Source organism: Sander vitreus, chromosome 11 (genome assembly GCF_031162955.1).
Source record: "Sander vitreus isolate 19-12246 chromosome 11, sanVit1, whole genome shotgun sequence".
NCBI classification, from domain to species: Eukaryota; Metazoa; Chordata; class Actinopteri; order Perciformes; family Percidae; genus Sander; species Sander vitreus.
In genome coordinates this window covers 3,462,138-3,468,137 of record NC_135865.1, presented here as the reverse complement: position 1 = coordinate 3,468,137, position 6,000 = coordinate 3,462,138, and the positions used below count along the sequence as shown (strand labels likewise).

At 40.3% G+C, this 6,000-nt stretch overlaps 1 protein-coding gene across 3 annotated transcripts in view; it reads left to right on the top strand.

The window, feature by feature from the left end:
* The first annotated feature begins 354 nt into the window (after positions 1–354).
* Positions 355–6,000, top strand: part of col6a3 (collagen, type VI, alpha 3) — a 59,359-nt gene continuing 53,713 nt past the window's right edge. Inside the window, exon 1 of one of the 3 annotated variants that reach the window (XM_078263078.1) lies at positions 355–648. The gene's annotated coding sequence lies outside the window, so the exon portion shown is untranslated. The remainder of the gene's footprint in view (positions 649–6,000) is intronic. The other 2 variants (XM_078263080.1, XM_078263081.1) reach the window with 2 other exon arrangements.

Here is a 6,000-nt window from a genome sequence, read left to right as displayed (position 1 = left end):
TTACTCAAACCAACAACGTTTTTTTTTCTTCCTTTAGTGTAATTTTAACGTAAGAATGGAGATCCATATAGTTGAAATGTAAGAAAAAGGGCCCCAAAGAGGTAGAGGGAGAAATGGCAAAATGTAGGAAAAGGTAAGGAGAAAATCCCGCTCCAGATTTGTGACATCATCCTATCCACTGCTCACATCCAGACCAAACAGGGCCATGTGTCTGGTTTTAATTTACTTCTTTTCTCCCCCCTCCGTTCACCCTTTTCCTCTCCTCTCCTCACCCTCCTCTGTTTCTTTTTTTCCTCTCTTTAGAGAGAGTGGGAGGAGGAAGAGAGAGGTGGCCGAACTCCAGAAGTTTGGAAGTTTGTCCCATCCCAGCCTTGAACTCAGCACCACAGCTCCTCTGGTTCGAGACTGGGAGGGTGTCTGTCTCTTTCTGTCTCAACTATTTCCTCCCTTCACTCAGGACCCCTCTCTCTGCACATCTCTTATCAGTGACCTTCTCACAGCTTTGCTCAGCCGCCTTCCTCTGGCAGCAAGAGGAATTTACCAGGAGGATAATGACCAAAAGTTCAGCTCACAGTCATTTTACATAACTAATATTATCTCTTTTTTTCTTCAAAAACAAACAGTGGAATACAGCTACATCAGCTCAGGGTAAGTTTTAAATCTGCTATGTTCTCAATGTGATTCATCTCGCAGAAAGAGCTTTCGGTTTGGTTTTTTGCAAATGCATGCTTGCTTTCTTTCTCAATTCTTAATTCTTTACGATGGACCGTGATTGCACTGTATGCTGATTATAAATAGTGCACTGACCATAGCATAGTTTCAGTTGTAACATGTAAGCGTATGATGGGTGCCATAATCATAGGTTTGATAGAATCTTTGGCTTATAGGTCATAAATATCAGACAGCATGTGTTCAGCAGCATGACTGGAAGCTATACTTTAGTGGTGAGAGTGCTGCGAGGGCAAGAGGTGAGCTGCAGTTAGAGACCTCAGCAATGTTATGTACCGTGCATGTGAGCGTAGAGGGGCGTGTGTGTTCGTTTTTTCCTCTTTAGAAATCTTCAAATGCTACTCTTCTGTTTGACGGTCTTGGTTTGTGCAAAGTTGTTTGGTGTGAAATAATAGTGGGGAGAGAATAAAGTAAAGTCTGAAGCTGTGATCCCAGATCCCTGTTGGAGCTGTGAACCTGTAAGGAGTTGCTTTGCACTGAGTAATGTCAATTTATGTATGTACATATTGTGGTATAATGCAGATTTTGTGTAATAAGCAATGCAACAGATTATTTATATATATAGACTCAGTTCAAAACCTGCTAAATATGATTTATGTTATGTCAAGACAAAAGGAATGTCATCAATCATCAATAGCTTATTTCGGTGCACTTATTAGTGTTCTGGAACAATCTTTTGGTCATTCAATTATATCTAAATCTGAATCTGTTAGTAATGGTAGAGTCAAATCAAATGTTTAAAATCTCCACACCAACATGTGAGCTCTAAAGAAGAGTAGTTGGATGGGTAAATGTTTCCACGGCAGCAGTAGCTCAAAAACCACACCCTCTCTGAAATGGGTACAGCACTGGAAAAGTGTTTTCCACACTACAGGCCAGAAGAACTAGGAGAACCAAGAGGGCTTTTTCTTCCACTGGACAAAAGAGGTGGGGTGGTGGGTGGTGTTATTGGGCTGCACTGTTTAGTGAACCAGGTGTGAGTCATTAATCTTCCACTTCTCCTACAAGACTGTCCAAGTAGGGACAGAGGAATTCAGCTGTGTCTTCATTGCATTCATTTCATTCTGTGCATGTACAGTAGGATTCAATGCGCAAATTAAGTAATTTTACTCTTCCAAGTCATAACATAATGAAAGTACACTGGAAACAAGGTTCATGAGCTACTATTTTCACACAGTTTTATTTTGGCATGCAACCCGTTGCTATGATACAGAAAGGAAGAACTTGGTCATCGCCTAAAAGCGAGAGGAAACTTGGTGTGCGCTCCAGATTTGATTTTATGTGTTTGAAATATTTTCACATAATTTACTGCCAGTCCCACGAAAACGTAACAGCTCTTACTGGAAGCTAGGATCTAAATGGTTATTGGCAGAGCTGCGTCAGGAGAGTTCTTAACAAAGAATTTTTGGATATACAGTATAACTCTGCATTAGTCTGTTTTATGACTGCTGTTCTCTCTCCAGCTTTTTGTCTTTTTTCTTCCATGAAGCAGCACAGATGTCTGGAAGGTTGAAACATTTTTTTCAGAAAGGGCTTGTCTCAGTGAACTACTGTTCTCTTTTAAGGGAAAAAACCCATCTTTGCTCGCAACTGATGTAACAGTTCACACTGCTTTGCATTGGTTAGTGAGAGCACCAGGTCTGTGGGTGATAATGGCATTAACGTTTTTATCATCTTTGACTTGTTAATTTTGAGCTGCTGATTGATTAATTAAGATCACAGGGCCCCCATTTGACTAAAAGGTGTATCAGGTGAAAAATAAAAACTAACGATCTCACCCAGCTGAACAATGTATATATTTAGTCTTTGCTACAAGCTTCCTCCATGTGATTTTCTCCCATTCTAACCAACAGTGCACAAGTGTCACATTTAATACTTGAACTCAGCCTTTAGGCTTAGATTGGCTATGATGCTTGAGCACACATCTGCTAGGTGTCAGAGGGGCTAATACACAGCAGCTGTGTGGAACTGCCTGCCCAGCCTGCCTCCCCCTTCTGCTTTTAACCTCCTCTTATCTGTGCCACACATGTCACGTCACATCCTTCCAGGGAAAGGGTGGGTTAGGTGTACAGGTCCACACCCTAACTAGCACAAAGTCACACATACTGTACATACTGTGTGTACATAGATATTTTCTCCGCATGACTTGTCCCTCGTTACTTCACTTAATTTACAAATTTCTTTTTTTGTCAGTGGTTTGGGACGAGATGTCGTGAATATAAAAAAAAAAAATTGGCATCAATAACTGTTGTTGACAGTATAATTGATATGTACATGGTTTCAGTCTGTAATTAAGTGAACAGCTTATGTTGAGCCAATTTGACAAAATGATCCATTAAGCCCAGAGCATAACCTGCAGTTGCACATTGAGGTTTCTCATTAGATGCATATGATATGGACAAATTCCACTTGCTTAATGTAAGCTGTGCAATATAGCCAGTTACATTCATGTGTAAGCTTGATTTGCTGTATCATTCATAATTGATAACACAAAGTGCAATCACAAACAACATATACTAGTGGTTAGGGATCCTATGTAACATCTTTGATCATGTTATTCCTGCTACACATGTGGCTAATGAGATGGCTGCCAAAAGAAATGCAGCTGTTCCACTGTGGCAGCAGGATCCCCACTAGCTATGCTCACATGCAACTTTTTTGGAGTTGGAAAAGATGTTTTTGGGGGAAATGTAACAGCCCCGTTGAATGTACATGTCTTTAATGGTAAAAGCGTTCACTGCACTATATAGATATGACACTATATACCTCCTGTAGTAGTGAGCGTTTGAACATAGATCACAAATTATAATAATTACAATTTCAATTCATGGAGAATGTGTTGGTACTACTTTATTCCAGTAAGGCAAGTGCTTGTTTACTGTGTATGGAAATTGTCTTTATTTAATCTTTATTTGACTTCTAGAATCTAGACTTGAGTTAAACCTGATTTGTTTCTGCCACATGTGGGCAGTGGAAACAAGCTGTAAACACAAAACTAACATGTCACCTTTAAGGTTTCAATGGTAACTTTTGTTAGCAAATAGTTGCAATTTAACACATTCAGAGCTACATTAGTATTAATTTAGAGTACTGTTTCTGAACACCTGATGAATGTAAGTCCAATATTCCATCTCCTCTTTGCTCTGGTTTGGTCTCCACTAACTCCTGACAGAAATATCTGTCTCTGTAGCTGCTACATGCTCCACTATATTCACCAGCTAGCCGCAAACTCTATCAGTCTTGATATTTGGTGCTGGACAGATAGCGTTCAGTTTGTTTTTTAGTGCTGTTTTGGTCAAACCTGTTATGTGTTGAAAGTGCATTTTGAAATCCGTGAAGCGCCTCTATCTGGTAGCCTTTTTTCAGAGGGACACAGTTTTTATTTTTGTGAGGGGACTGAGCCACTTTCCATTTCCTATCCTAGGAGGTCCGCCTGGTGGAGCTGGTGTAACATGGAATTAATTACACTGGTATCTGTCCTTGAGGCTGATGGAGTTGTGTGCTGTGCTGCACTGTAAGCCTGTGTGTGTGTGCTTATGTATGTGCATGTTTATGTGTGTGTGGGGTCTTTGCTATAAATAAGTGTGTGAGGTCCAGGTGCAAATGTGCTTCTAAGAGCACATTGCAGCATCTATGTTGCTCTGGAAATGCAAACTGAGTGTTAACTCTAAATAATACCACTGAGCAAGATACTCTGTTATATACAGTATACAGAGCAGGGTGCTATGCTCACTGTATAACATAAACTGCTCACTACTTAAACTCTGAGCTTTCTTTAGAGCCTGTCACTTTATGGCGGGGACTGGATTACACATAAGATTAAACAATGACTCAGCATATCACCCAAGTGGAACTCAGCAGGAGAAAAAAACACTAACATGCTAACAGATCATAACTCCTTAAATTCTTAAGTTTAGACCATCATGGTGTTATACACGGGGCATGCAGGACCATGGACATCTTTAGCTTCTCAAAGTGTGTATGGTTTAAAAATGTCACACTTTGGCGACTCCTAGTGGTAGAAGCAAAAAATACACTAATATGCTTCACTACATGCTGATATCCACCAACCTCACATGGATCTTAACTGGGGATACTGATATGGAATGGGCTGACAGAACCACAAAGATTGGTGCTAATTTTTACGGTCCTTGTCTCATTCTACTCCAAACAGAAACTTATAATTTTAAGGACGCTCATAACATCGGGGCTTTAAGTTTGGAGGAATGGCAGTTTTTAAACTGTGACCTGTAGTTTATATTTTGTGCATGCAGTGAGTGAATGAGTGAGTGAGTGGGTGTATAATTGACACAGGTTTTTCTGAAAGAAGAAGAGCTTAACAATGGACCTATTGAGTTCCCTGGACTGCCAGAAGCATGTTTGTAGCAGATGATTTGGGCTATGACACAATAATGTTTATGGGTTGCTGACAGGGATTCAGATGTATACCACAGAGTATAAGTAATAATCAAATTCATCGTTGAGGAAATCGAGAGCAAGTTACTTTTTGTGTTGTCCTTTTTTTCCTAGGCTTTGTGTCTTCCTTTTCTCTGCCATTGCACTGTCCCTGGCGCTGCTCTGCTTGTTATAATAAAACTGCACTTATCAATGATTGTTATTAACAATGGATTAAATGACAATGTGTAATGTTAAAGTCACACGTAGTGACAAACCCACAACAGAATGATCAACCAGCTCAGCAGTAGACTATTCTCAATGGAGTGTTTTTGCATCTTTTAGCTTTTTTTTATTTCAGTCTCCCTGCTCTCATCAGCCTCAATTCCAGCAGCAGCAGCCATCCAGCTGTTTTCAGAGAAAAAACACTCTGTACAAGAACTGTCCAGCACCAAGCTGACAGACATACTTAACGACTAGCTGGTGAACATAGTTGAGAATTAAGCAGCTAAAGAGCTGGATATTTCCCCATGTCTGCTGAATATGTAAATAAGCAACTGTCTGCTAACATGTTTGCCATAACAACTTTAGAGTTCTGCCCCTGAGTGGCAAAAAAGAGTGATGCAGCTTTAAATTAGGGAAGTAATTTAGACACGGCATCTTTTTTTTACTTTCTTTCCTAATTTTCTCACTAATGCTATTCCCCATGCTGCCATTGTTTTGGCTGCTCGTATCAGGGAAAACAGGAATCCACTGTGCTGTGTTTTCCTCTGTGGCGGCGAGGGGAAGCCATAGTGTTGACACATTGGTCAGGCCTGGCAAACTCTGCAGTGGCTTTTGAGTGACCTGAAATCACATGAGCATGAGTGGAGAACA